Here is a 13819-nt window from a genome sequence, read left to right as displayed (position 1 = left end):
TGTTTTAGTGGTACTAACTGCAGAGCTCAAGAAACACAGCTTTCCAGAGAAGAGTCTACTAACTTTTTTAAACAATCACACATTTCATAAAGGGGAGTGATGTCAGCTGCTTCATAAAGGGGAGTGAAGTTAGCACGCCTCACCAAGGAGAGTGATGTCAGTGCACCTCACAAAGTGGAGTGAGGTCAGTGCACCACATAAAGGGGAGTGATGTCAGCACGCTGCAGTCATTGTTTCTCTGGCAACATGCCAGCAGGTAAGCAACATGCTCCACCAACCCACACGGGTCTGCAAATGCAAGCTTCTCCTGGGCAAAGAGGGGGAGGCTGCACCATTCTGTGCAGCCGCTCAGTCCGCACATCACCTCCCCCCCCAGCCCAGAATCGTTGCATGTTGCAATGTCACAACTTTAGGTATTTTAGGAGGGTGTCCCTGGTGCTTGAGAGGTGGGACATGCACAGGTTTAGCAATGTCCACGTGTGCAAGCTTCAGTATGTCTTATGTAAAAAGTTCTGGTCAACCACCAATATTCAATAGCACTGTAGATCCATTGTGCTGCAACCTTGTAAGGTTGTTGCAGGAGTGTAGCAAAGGATGGACATTGAACAAAGACATAAGAAGTCGAGTCGAAAGCACCAGGAATGTGTGTAGGCAGTGATCTATGATGAATTGCTGGAACTGGAGCCAGGGAGCCCATCTTCTTTCTTAGTTCTTGTAATTCCTCTATAACCGAAGATCTATCTTTGGCTGGAGAAGGACTGATGTCTGCCGCTACTAGGAGTGGAGTACGGTAAATTAATTCTGGTGAAGAGGACTCCAGGTCATCCTTAGGTGCTTTTCTAATACCCAACAACATCCATGGTAACCCATCTGCCCACTGAGGCCTATTAAGTCTTGCCCGCAAGGGTTGTTTCAGATGCTGGTGGAAGCGTTCCATTAGTCCATTAACCTATGGGTGGTACACTGTAGTATGGTGTAATTGTGTACCGCAAAGACTCGCCAGGTTTGCCCACAAGTTTGAAGTAAACTGAGATCCCCTGTCAGAGGTTAGACGGACTGGTACCCCGAATTGAGCAACCCAGGTCGAGAAAAAAAAGTCGGAGGACATGTTTCAGCCATGATGTCCATCATTATTGTACCTTCTGGCCAGTGGATAAAACAGTCAACCATTGTTAGTATGTACCGTTGACCTCTTGTCATGGGCAGCGGGCCCATAATATCTAGGTGTACCTGCTGAAACCTTTGAGTCGCAGGTGGAAATTGTTGAAGCGGTGCTTGGGTATGCCATTGGACATTAGCTGCCTGGTAGGAAAGTCATGTTTGTGTCCAGTGAGTGACCTGCTTCCTTAAGCCATGCTAGATATATTTTGAGGACATAAGCTTGACAGTTATGCGGACAGATGAATGGGACAGGCCGTGAATGTGGACGAAAAGATTTCTCTGCCAAGGCAGTGGGATGATTGGTTATAAGTGGCAGGTTGGAGTATCCCAAAGTATGTTCACCTGTTTGGGGCCTAATGGAATGTCAGCTAAGAGCAGGTCCGTAATAGCTATATGGAAAGCTTATTCCTCCTGGTCCTCTTGTTGGGCTATTGCGAGAGTCTGGAAACCCAGCCCTCCTGTAATCGCATTGACCTCTATCCTGGACAAGGCATCAGCTACAACATTGTCTTTACTGGACAAATGCTGCACATTAGAGGTAAGTTCAGAAATAGAGACTAGATGCCCCTGTTGACGCGCTAAACAGGGATCTGTAATCTTGGCAAGGGCAAACATTAGAGGCTTATGGACAGTAAACACAGTAAAATGCCTGCCCTCGAGAAAATATCTGAAATGTCTGATGGCCAGATAAAGTGCTAACAATTCGCAGTGGAAAAAGCTGAACTTTAATTTGGGAGGGTGTAGGTGGGAGCTGAATCACTCCAGGGGTGCCAGTGACCACTGATTTTCTGTTCTAGGATCACCCGCACGGCGATGTCCGATGTCTGACGTGAGTGAAAGCAAGGCATGCATATGGGAGTGGGCCAACATGGTTACCTTTGAAAGTGCCTCTTTTCCTTTGTCAAATGCTCCTATGGCCTTTGTTGTCCAGAGCAGTTTTTTTAGGTTTGCCAATGAGGATGTGGAACAAGGGTTTCATGATCCTGGCAGCTGCTGGGATGAACCTGTTATAAAAGTTAACTATTCCCAGGAATTCTTGTAGTCCTTTAACTGTAGTGGGCTTTGGGAAGGCCCAAATGGCGGATACTTCGTCTGGAAGTGGGGTTGCGCCTGCGTTCGAAATCCTGTATCCAAAAACGTCAATTGTGTGTTTGCCAAATGCACACTTTGCAAGGTTGATAGAAAGGCCAAAATTATGAAGCCTCTGGAACAATTGTCACAGGTATTGTCTGTGCTCTTGTGTTGACTCGCTGGCCACTAAGATGTCATCGAGGTAGACAAAAAGGAAAGGCAAATCTCTCATGACGGTGTCCGTTAAACGTTGGAACATCTGAGTTGCATTCTTAAGGCCGAAAGGCATCCTCAGAAATTCAAATGGACCAAATAGAGTAATAATGGCCATTTTAGGGATGTTCTCTGGGTGGACAGGGACTTGGTGATTACCTTTTACTAAGTCTTCCTTCAAGAAGATACATTTGCCATGGAGGTTGGCGGTGAAATCTTGAATGTGTGGTATTGGATACCTATCTGGAATAGTTGTGCCGTTAAGGCGTCAGTAATCTCCACAAGGTCTTAGGCCGTCAGATGCTTTGGAGTGGTGATGCCCAATGACTATCGAACCTTCAAATGATGCCTAGTTCCTCCATAGTTTGGAACTCTTTTTTGGCTTATAGTATCCGATCAGGTCTGCGTACCTTGGAATGTAGGGGAGGGCTGGTGGTGGTTAAGTAGTGAAGAACTCCATGACATGGAGAGACTAAATTGAAATCTGGTGTAAATAGTTCAGGAAACTCTGCTAATAAGTTCGCAAAATCATCGGTGGCAAGTGTTTGCACACGTAGCAGTATTGCTAGCCGATGACCTGAAGAAAGTGGGCATGTGTGGAATGCGGTAGCGTGGACCAAATGGCGGCCTTTCACATCTACCAACAGGTCATGTGGCCTCAGGAAGTCCGCTCCCAAATGGGCTGTCCTACAGCCACTAGCATGAAGGTCCAATGGTAAGGTGTGTTGCCTAATACCAGTTATATCGACTTGGTACCATAACTGCTAATCATAGTGTTACTGGTGGCACGCAAGTTGGCTTCAAGAACTCAAGATTGCCACTCGTAAGATATTGATCTGAGCTCCGGTGTCGACTTGCACTTTGCATCCCGTGCGCTGATCAGTGGCATTTAACAGGCTGCTCTGAACACCAACTACCGAGGCCGTCAGTGGCGGTTGGCGGTGTCATTTCCCTGGGAGTCAACCACGTAACTGCATGGTGGCACACAGCAGTGTGCATTCCTGCCCCACTTTGTGGTAGAAACATCACTCACTGTTCTCCAATGGCTTTTTCTTCCTCGGTAGCTCGTGGATTGCCAATGAACTGGAACTGCATTGACTTGACTGTCCAAGGAGACCTGTCCAAACTTTGCCATGGGAGGCTGCAGTACTCTGTGAAGTCTGTCTGCTTCCCTCGCCACTTCCCTTGGTTTGGCGAAGTCAGCAGAAGAGAGCAGCAGGACAATGTCATGAGGGAGCCGTTCCAAGAAGGCTGCCTTGAACATTAAGCAGTTGAAATGGCCGTCTGCTATCACAAGCATTTCATTCATCAGTTCTGATGGCCTTCAGACCACCCCCCCCCCCCCCAATCGTCGAAGTGGAGTAAGCGTATGTCTCTCCAGGTCAGACATGCCGAAAGTCGCAAGAAGCTGTGCCTTAAAAGCACTGTATTGATCCTCCTCGGGCGGGTTCTTGATAAAATTATCTGTCTTGGCAGCAGAATCTTCATCTAATGAGGCGACTACATGCCAGAATTTGATTGCTTCATTTGTTCTGTTCCTAATGTGGAACTGAGCCTCAGCCCGCTAGAACCATGGATGTGGTCTGTGAGGCCAGAAGGTGGGCAGTTTCACAGCCACCACATCCATTCTGTGGCTTTCTCACTATGTTTCACTGTTGGGGCTCAAAAGATGTTGAGCACCCGTCGGGATCACCAATTTAGTGGGACTAACTGCAGAGCTCAAGGAACACAACTACCAGAGAAGAGAAAACTGCCAACTGGTTTTATTTTAAACAATCGCGCACCTCATAAAGGGGAGTGATATCAACGCGCCTCATAAAGGGGAGAGATGTCAGCCACTTCATAAAGGGGAGTGATGTCAGCCGCTTCATAAAGGGGAGTGATGTCAGCGCGCCACATAAAGGGGAGTGAAGTTAGCGCACTGCAGAGTCATTGTCTCTCTGGCAATATGCCAGAATGGAAGCAACGTGCTCCGCCAACCCACGGGGGTCTGCAAATGCAGGCTTCTCCTGGGCAAAGAAAGGGAGCCCACACCATTCTGCGCCGGCCTCTTGGCGCGGCGATTCTGCCTGTCCAGCTGTGTGACTGCTCAGTCCACCGCATGCATGAAACAAGCCAGAGCATTGTCCCTTTTCCACTGGCATCCCATTTAATTGGCTGTGCAGTGTCCTGGGATAGTAATCCTTTGGGCCATTTCCACTGGGGCTATCCTTAACTGGGACACTAATTGCTTTTCCATTGAACACACTCATCCCCGAGGATCGGAGTGTTCTACCTTCAACTGGAAACCAGTGACTTTCTGTTGTCCCTTTTCCAGTTGTTTTTTCAGCACACTGGTGTCAGCGTGGATATGAGTTGGGGTAGAGGTGGTTAATCCCCGGTGTGAAATGTCATCATTTGATGCCGGCATTCAGGCAATGTTCCTTTTCCAGTGGACTCTGTCCCAGTAAATTCCAAGTTAATTCCTGGGACAGGGTTCCAGTGGAAAAGGGGCTAGAGGGTTGGCCACTGTGGATGCGGGGTTTGGGGGGGGGGGGGGGGGAGTGAGAAGGGCAGAGGGGGAGGAGGCAAATCATTAACAATCATTTCCTGGTCATTTCATTGTGTCGTTCCCAACCAAATCCTGAGCTAGCTCCCAACAGCTCTTACCCACAAGGTTGAAGTAAATTGAGTTCCTCTGTCAGAAGTTAGACGGACTGGTACTCCAAATCGAGCAAGGGGTTGTGCAGACAGATGAATGGGACAGGAGGGGGGGGTTCAAAGTCACAATAAAAAGAATATTTTCTTAGCATTGTCAGCTTTTCTTTTGTTTAATAATGTACCTTCTGTGTTAGTTTAAATGGCCAGCAATTTTCCACAGTTTAAGAGAGAAATACTGAGACAAATATCATGGTAAAAGATTTAATATATCCTATTGTGCCATGATTTGTTGCTGGAAGCACAACATTGACATTTAATCTCAAGTTGTATCTGCTGTGGAAATAAATCATTCAGCTTACCGCATAATTATGTCAAAGTCATCTTTTTAAAAATTGTGTGTGAAATAAAGTAAGAATCTTAAAAACTGATATGGATGAATTCATAGCCTCAAATGAAAAAGTCACGTGAAAATGTGAATTTCCGGTATGGAATTTCATTTATGAAATGCACTGGTTGCCAATATGCACGACATCTGTAATTGATTACTTCTGTAAAATCTAAAACATCTATAAATGAGTAACACTTCAACAAATGCAGCCCAGATTTGAGCATTGAGCTGCCGGTAATATTGGGGTTCAAAAATGACTTCTAACACTGTCTCACCAGAAATTTCTTGTGGGTAAGAACGTCAGTGCTTCCATCATGAATTAATTTTATATTTTAAAAAAAGATCTTTGAGGGTACAGTTACTAGTAATAGGAATTCTACAGTTGGGTTAAAGTAGGTTAATGTTTCCATCATAAAGCTATCAAAAACTTGCAGATCAGCCATTATTAGAGATGAGGAGGGGTGACCTCCACTTATAAACTGCGGAGTTACCATGGCAATCAGTTCAATAGAACTGTGATGCAGTTCATTCACTGGCAAACTGGAGACTGGAATATCCCATTTATTAAATCGTATGTTACCTTATAATTTGATTTGGTCGATGCATTGCTCAGATACCAATGATTAAATATAAGAAGAGCTGTGAATTCCAAAGAGCCAAATGATTTAAATAAGGGTTGTTAAGCATCAAAAACATTCCTATGTGAAGGTCAAGACACTTCCAGGAAACACTGCATTGACTATAAGACATGTTCAGTTATTCAGTAATTATTACTTAATCTGGTGAACACTGAGATGTGCGCTTGCATGGTATAGATGTAATGGGACAGGAACATTATTGTGCTTAGTTACATCCAAATCCAGCTGCAGTTACAAGAGAATGGGCATTGTACTTTTAGAAGTCCCAGTCAAGACTGTGAATAGTGAGTCGGGTAGGAAGGGAAGTACTGGTGGAGGGTATGGGAATTATATGCACTCAGTAGGCATGCTATGGCAGAATCCTGGATGCAGGAGGAGGGTGTCAAAGGTGGAGAGAAGGGATTGGACTTGTGTAAGAGCTGTTGGGAGGTAGCTCAGGATTTGGCTGGGAATGACACAATGAAATGACCAGGAAATGATTGTTAATGATTTGTTCAGAAAAATATATATTTATTTTCAATTGCATTACACATAGACAAAACAATATAATTAAATTTCAAGCTAATTTCTATCAGGAAGAAAAGTTCTGAACCTGAATACCAGGAACATATGATTAGGTCAAAAATTACAGTCTTGTTTTTATCCTATTGCATTCGCACAATATAAACATATCCTCCCAGGGACTTCTCCTCAGTTGCCAAATTTTGTGTGTGGTTCTGGCCACCATGCCACAGGAGGGCAGATTTGAGAGAGTGCAGAAAAGATTCACATGAATGTTGCGTACACTGGAGCGATTGAGGGCAGTGGTTTTCAAGTGTTTTCTTTCCACTCACATACCACCTTTAGTAATCCCTTTCACAGAGCACCTATGGCATAGGAATTACTTAAGGCGGTATGTAAGTGGAGAGAAAAAATTTGAAAACCATTGAGGTCGAGGGAGATAAAGTTTGAGGGAGATAGATTGAGAGTTTATTCCTGGAGTGAAGGAGTTTGAGAGGTGACGATAGAGGTTTATTAAATTATGAGAGACATAATATGTTTCCATACATATAGCTTTATGACTCCATATGAAAACATTTATATGATAGAGCAGGGGTGGCCAATCTTTTTAAAAACTCACATTCCATCTTAACTATTCCCTAGGCCATAAGTGCTCTGTGATTAGTAAGGGTGGTAAGAAGAAAGAAAGAAGAAGAAGAAGAAAGATGTGGGTGGAAAGAAAAAGTTTGAAAATCACTGTTTTAATCATGCCTAATTGACTCATTATGTGCACCGTTTCATAACTCCAAAGGAAATGGGCCAATGACAATTTTTCTCAAGCAAAATATTTCAGTAACAATTGGGTCCAAAGCAGTGGTTCTCAGCTTTCCATCTTAAGCAGTCCCTTACTCATCACAGTACAATTATGGTATCAGGATTGCTTAAGGTGAAATGTGAGTTTTAATAAAAGGTTGCCCACCCATGATAGAGGCTGAAAGGATGTGTGCTCTTTTAGTATTTATGAAAGAGTACAGATTTCCTATTTAAGGTGAAGGTGGTGGGATTTTCATCTCATAGAATGTTGGGATTCAGAGGAATTTTCTACCTGAGTTAGCTGTGAAAGTTAAATCATTAAGTATATTCTGTTAGATTTAAGTCAGATTCTTGCTCCACTTGTAAATAAAAAAGATGATTGGGAAAACAAAACAAAGCAAGGTTAGATTGACTCTGACCTAGGTGAATGGTGGTACTGGTTCAAGAAGTGGTAAGGTCTACTCCTACACCAGTTCATAATGTACTTATTTTCGATCCATAAATGTTAAACCTGCTCCTCTTTCCTTTGAATGTATTAATTTTTAATTTTAATTTTTAAATGTGGACATACAGCATGGCAAGAGGCCCTTTCAGCCCACGAGCCTGCACTGCCTAATTACACCAATTGACTTCAGCCTCTGTACATTTAGAATGGTGGAATGAAACCAGGGGACCCCGAGGAAACCCACGTAGACATGGGGAGAACATACAAATTCCTTACAGAGAGAGCGGGATTCGAACCCGCTGGCGCTGTAACAGCATTGTGCTAACCGCTACGCCAACTGTGCCGCCTTGCCTATTTTCCTATCTCTTCACACAGGCACAAACACAGATATGGAGAGAGGCAAGCATGGTCAAAGAAATCACCTTAGAATAATTTTCCCCTTATTATCTTTCAATCTAAAATAACAAGGGAGAGCACAGGGCCATAAGATGGGAGGTGGACCCTCCCACGCTCAAAGCCTAGCCAATTGGAGAGGGTTCTCCCGCTGATGGGCATATGGTCCACCCTAGTCCAGACTGAGAATACCACAGAAGAATCATGGCAGCGAACTAATATGCGAATGCCCTCTGGTCTTTCAATAAGCGAAGGTCCTTTATTTGAAAGAAAGAAAGACAGAAAGCGGAAACCTTTGACCAGTTAGCTTAACATCTGTCAGGAAACATGCTGGAAGCTATTTTTAAAGATACTAAATCAGGACAAAAATTCAAGGTAATCAGACAGAGTCAACATGGTTTTATTAAAGTAAAATCAAATTTGTCCAATTTCTTGGATTTCTTTGAAGGAGCAACTTGCACTGTAGCTAAACACGATATAATAAAAATTCCAGAAGGCGTGTGATTAACTAGATCAAAGGTTACTGTGGAAAACAAAAGCTGATGTGTAGGAGGTAACCTACCAGTACATACAGAACATTGTTCAGTGATCTGGAAACAGCATTCGCATAAATGTTTTCTTTTTAGTTGTCAAGATGCAATGAATGATGTGCCACAGGGACTGATGTTGGAGCCACGAGCTTTTACAAACAAAGACCAAATGCTTGGCCACAAAGCTTTGATATACATGACTGGACTGAAGAAAATGGTTGCTAATTTAGCTGATGACACAATTGTAGATAGGAAATTAAGTTGTGAAGAGGACACAAGGAGGCTGCAAGGGGATATGGGCAGAGAAAAGGTCAAAATGAAATTGAGTATAATGTAGGCAAGTGTCCATTTTGGCAAGAAAAATAAAAAAAAAGCAAACGAGCTGATCTTGAGAGATTGCAGAGCTTTCAGATAGATGCAGAGGCATCAGGGCACTTCAAACATATGATTTGCAAGATTAGCATGCAGGAGAAACAAGTAATTGGGAAAGCCAACAGAATGTCATCATTCATTGACAGGGGAATGATACACAAAAAGTAAGGAGTTTATGTTTTAGGGCATTGGTGAGACCACATCCGGACTACAGACTGGTCTTCTTAAAGGAGTTTGGAGAAGGTTTATTTGACTGTCATTTGGAATGGGCAGTTTGTCTTGTGAGAAATGGTTGGACAGGCTGGGCTTGTATCCATTGCCATTCAGAAAAGTGAAAGGTGGGCTTCATGAAACTTATTAGATCCAAAAGAGTTGCAAGATCACAAGATATAGGAGCAGAAGCAGGCCCATTGGCCCATCGAGTCTGTTCTGCCATTCTAATCATGAGCTGATCCATCCTCCCACTCAGCCCCATTCCCCAGCTTTCTCCCCCTAACCCTTGATGCCTTGACTAATCAAATACCTGTCAACACATCCAACGACCTTGCTTCCACAGCACAACAAGTTCCACAGACTCACAACACTTTGAATGAAGGAAAAACACAAAATGCTGGAGAAGCTCAGCAGGTCCAACCATGTCCTTTAATGTGGCGAAGGGAAAGATAAATAACCAACGTTTCAGGCTTGAGGCCTTCATCAAAGTATGAGAGAATACTGGCAAGCATTCGAACAAAAGAGTGGGGTGGGAAGAGGGGTAGCAAGGCAGGAGGAAATAGGTGGAGAAAGGAGGGAGGGGCCAACAGCAATGGGGGGGGTAGTGGTAGAGCTATGTGGGTGAAAGAACTGGAAGACAGGAAAAAGGGGAGGGGAAAGAAAAGGCAAACAGGTTTCATGGAAAGCAGTAAAGTCAATGTTCATGCCATGTGGCTGGAGGGTGACGAGATGGAAAATAAGCTCCAATCTGCAGGTGGTCAGGGTGGGACAGTACATAAGGCCATGGACAGACATGTGAGCACAGGAGTGTGACCTGGAATTGAAATGATTGGCCACTGGAAGGTCGCTGTGGTTGCGAACGGAGCGAAGGTGCTGTGAAGCAATCTCCCAGTCTGTGACTGGTCTCTCCAATGTAGAGAATGCCACATAGGGTGCACCGGATGCAATATAATAAATAAAGAGGCATAACCGGAGTTTCGGGCTTGAGCCCTTCATCGAGGTATAAGCAAAATGTAAGCAGGGGTACCTGGTGGCGAGGAGGAGCATGTGGTCTTTCATATAGAGAATATAATTAAAGTCTCCGACCCACTCATCTGGCTGAACCACACAACGTTGGATTTGCACTGTCAGGACCAAAGGTGGCCAAGATTCTGAAGTCACCTTCTGTTAATATTAACAGTACAGATTGCAGTGCACTGCCCACATTTTAACTCAAAATTCAGGAAATCTAATTTTTAGTTGCAGAAGTTCCACAGAATAATAAATACTGACAAAGCTGCTCTTACCCCGCACAACTGTAAGTTGTTCCAGATGTTGAAGGAGGAAACACCACAAAATAAAGTTTAGCTTCACAGGACGTGCAGAATATTAAATGACCCACCTACTGCTCTCCACTCAACAGTAGTAAGTAATGTTGTAACAATCCTAATTGATTTTACATACATACACTTCTCTTCATTTTTGTCACCTTTCATAATGGTATTGAAAATGCCCATTATTTTAAAATATTAACTTTATTGCAAGGTTATGGTTTTATTATGAGTTTAGTTTCTGGTTAAAATAAACATTAAGCTATTTTAATTCAGTTATGATAGCCTATTCAGTTTAACTATGAGGAGGGATTGAATTGCATGGGACTATGCCAACTGGAATTCAGTAGAATGAGAGGGGATCATTGAAATATATACAATTATAAAGAGCAATATAAGTTGTTTCCACTGGTAGACGAGACTAGAACTAGGGGACATAGCCGCAAAGTTACGAATCTCAGGGTTGTATGTGATGTCATGTGTGTACTCCGACAATAAATCTGAAATCTGAAAAGTTCGGGGGAGCAATTTAGGGTGGAGATTAGGAAGAATTGATTTTTGAGAGAGTCATAAATATGTGGAATTCTCTGCCTAAGCGGTATGCCTCATTAAATATATTTCAGACCGAGTTAGGTAGATCTTTAATGGAGAAAAGTAGGTTAGAGGAGTTGAGTCCATGGCCAGATCAGACACAATCTTATTTAATGGAGGAGCAGGTCAGATGGCTGAATCCTAATACAATTTCTTATGTTCCTTTGTGATTTGCATTGCGTTTGACTAACACATCAGATGAATAAACACCTGGTCGAGAAATCTTTCAGCTTTTGAGCTGTTAGAGACAAAGAACTGCTTTGCTATTGCTATTGATGTCATAAGTTTGCACTACAGGACTTTGCTCATTGAAGGAAAAAAAAGCCTTTAGGGGAGTTGAAATAACAGACAAAAGAATTTAATGCTAACACATTTAATGTTGCTCTGTTACTCTTTGCATTACCTCAAGGTCAATGGTTTTCCAAGGAAATGATCCTGAACAAACATCTACTAATATGATAAAGGAAAACACTTGCGAAGTCCATGGCTCCTTTGTTACAGCGGTGTACTTCACCACAGCACTGAATTTTAAAGCAGATTTTTTGTGTGACCGTCGAACGCTTTCTCTCCTTGTATTTTTGCTCTTTGTGCAACCATTATTCTTGGCTATGACTGTTCAACTTAGACCCACTCTTAAATATTCTTTTAGATAGACGTTGCGTGATTTTACCAGTTCTGAAGAATGTCCGATATCTCCGCGTCGGTCGTTCACACACCAATGACTAAAACTCTAAACTTCCGTTTATTTACGCGCGTTTTGACAGCATACCGGAAGTGCGGTAAGTAAAGAGGCAGGACTTGCAACGCCACTGCAGCAACGTCCTATTTCTTAGCCTATTGTTCACGGAATGCCTGCAGTTCACTTTAGACTGCAGGCGCTCTGGGAAATTTACTGGGGGTCTAGGAGGTAAATGTTGGAATGGCTCTCTCATTCCCATTCCGAGCTTTTTACACAGTATGCATTCGGGGAAAACAGGAATATTTTCCTGGAATGCAGCAGCTCTGTAGAAAACATAATTAGTTACCTGGTCTATCAGCCTGCACCCTTTCCTCATTTGCCTGCTGACACTGGAATCATTAAGAAGTAGGTATCAGTGAAAAAAATTACAACGTAGAAGGAGGACAATTGTGTCTGAGTTAGTTAACAAGAGTTGGATAACCATGTTGAGGAACTTTGGGGGGCATCCGAGGCACTCTAGTATTTGCCAAAGCCCTTTCCTGCTCACGGTGTCGAAGGCTTTGGTGAGGTCAACAAAGGTGATGTAGAGTCCTTTGTTTTGTTCTCTGCACTTTTCTTGGAGCTGTCTGAGGGCAAAGACCATGTCAGTAGTTCCTCTGTTTGTGCGAAAGCCGCACTGTGATTCTTGGAGAACATTCTCGGCGACACTAGGTATTATTCTATTTAGGAGAATCCTAGCGAAGATTTTGCCTGCAATGGAGAGCTTCGTGATTCCCCTGTAGTTTGAGCAGTCTGATTTCTCACCTTTGTTTTTGTACAGGGTGATGATGATGGCATCACAAAGGTCCTGAGGTAGCTTTCCTTGGTCCCAGCAGAGCTTGAAAAACGGCTCCTAGAACGCTTCCACCAACGTTGTCTCCGCTCCATCCACAACATTCATTGGAGCGACTTCATCCCTAACACCGAAGTACTCGAGATGGCAGAGGCCGACAGCATCGAATCCACGCTGCTGAAGATCCAACTGCGCTGGGTAGATCACGTCTCCAGAATGGAGGACCATCGCCTTCCCAAGATCGTGTTATATGGCTAACACATTTAATGTTGCTCTATTACTCCACTGGCCGCCGTGACAGAGGTGCACCAAAGAAGAGGTACAAGGACTGCCTAAAGAAATCTCTTGGTGCCTGCCACATTGACCACCGCCAGAGGGCTGATATTGCCTCAAACCGTGCATCTTGGAGCCTCACAGTTTGGCGGGCAGCAACCTCCTTTGAAGAAGACCGCAGAGCCCACCTCACTGACAAAAGACAAAGGAGGAAAAACCCAACACCCAACCCCAACCAACCAATTTTCCCCTGCAACCGCTGCATCCGTGTCTGCCTGTCCCGCATCGGACTTGTCAGCCACAAATGAGCCTGCAGCTGACATGGACATTTACCCCTCCATAAATCTTCATCCGCGAAGCCAAGCCAAAGAAAAGAAGTTAACAAGAGCTGCCCAATCTAATCTCACCCAGAATGAAGTTCACAGCCCTGAATATCATAATTCTTCTAATCCACTGCAAAGTACTTTTCAAACGTGTTGAAGATTTTCACTCCTACTACCTTTTCAGTTTGTGAAAATATTTCTGAGTGAAAATATTTCTTCATCTCTCCTCAATTCCTTCTATTATCACTTTAAACCTATTTAGTTTATCTAAGCCCATGTAATTGAATACACTTAGGCCAGAATATGGAAACATTTGGAAAATGCAGTATGTCTACAAATTTTTCTCTATACATGACTTTTCACCAAACTTGTACTTTGTACCAGATACAATCCAATTTCTAGCTAGCCACTTCTCCATATAGTCAGCTGTTCCAAGCCACAGATAATAACCAGA

General features: G+C 43.5%; 1 long non-coding RNA gene across 3 annotated transcripts in view; it reads left to right on the top strand.

Moving 5' to 3' along the window:
* The first annotated feature begins 214 nt into the window (after window positions 1-214).
* Window positions 215-13819, top strand: part of LOC138759342 (uncharacterized) — a 70904-nt gene continuing 57299 nt past the window's right edge. Inside the window, exon 1 of one of the 3 annotated variants that reach the window (XR_011354796.1) lies at window positions 215-256. This is a non-coding gene — a long non-coding RNA (uncharacterized lncRNA). Of the gene's footprint in view, window positions 257-1956; window positions 1991-10602; window positions 10762-13819 lie in introns of those variants that run through there. The other 2 variants (XR_011354795.1, XR_011354797.1) reach the window with 2 other exon arrangements.

The sequence above is a fragment of the Narcine bancroftii genome, chromosome 3 (assembly GCF_036971445.1).
Source record: "Narcine bancroftii isolate sNarBan1 chromosome 3, sNarBan1.hap1, whole genome shotgun sequence".
NCBI lineage: Eukaryota > Metazoa > Chordata > Chondrichthyes > Torpediniformes > Narcinidae > Narcine > Narcine bancroftii.
The sequence above is the reverse complement of the archived record's forward strand: the minus strand, read 5'-3'. Positions and strand labels throughout refer to the sequence as shown.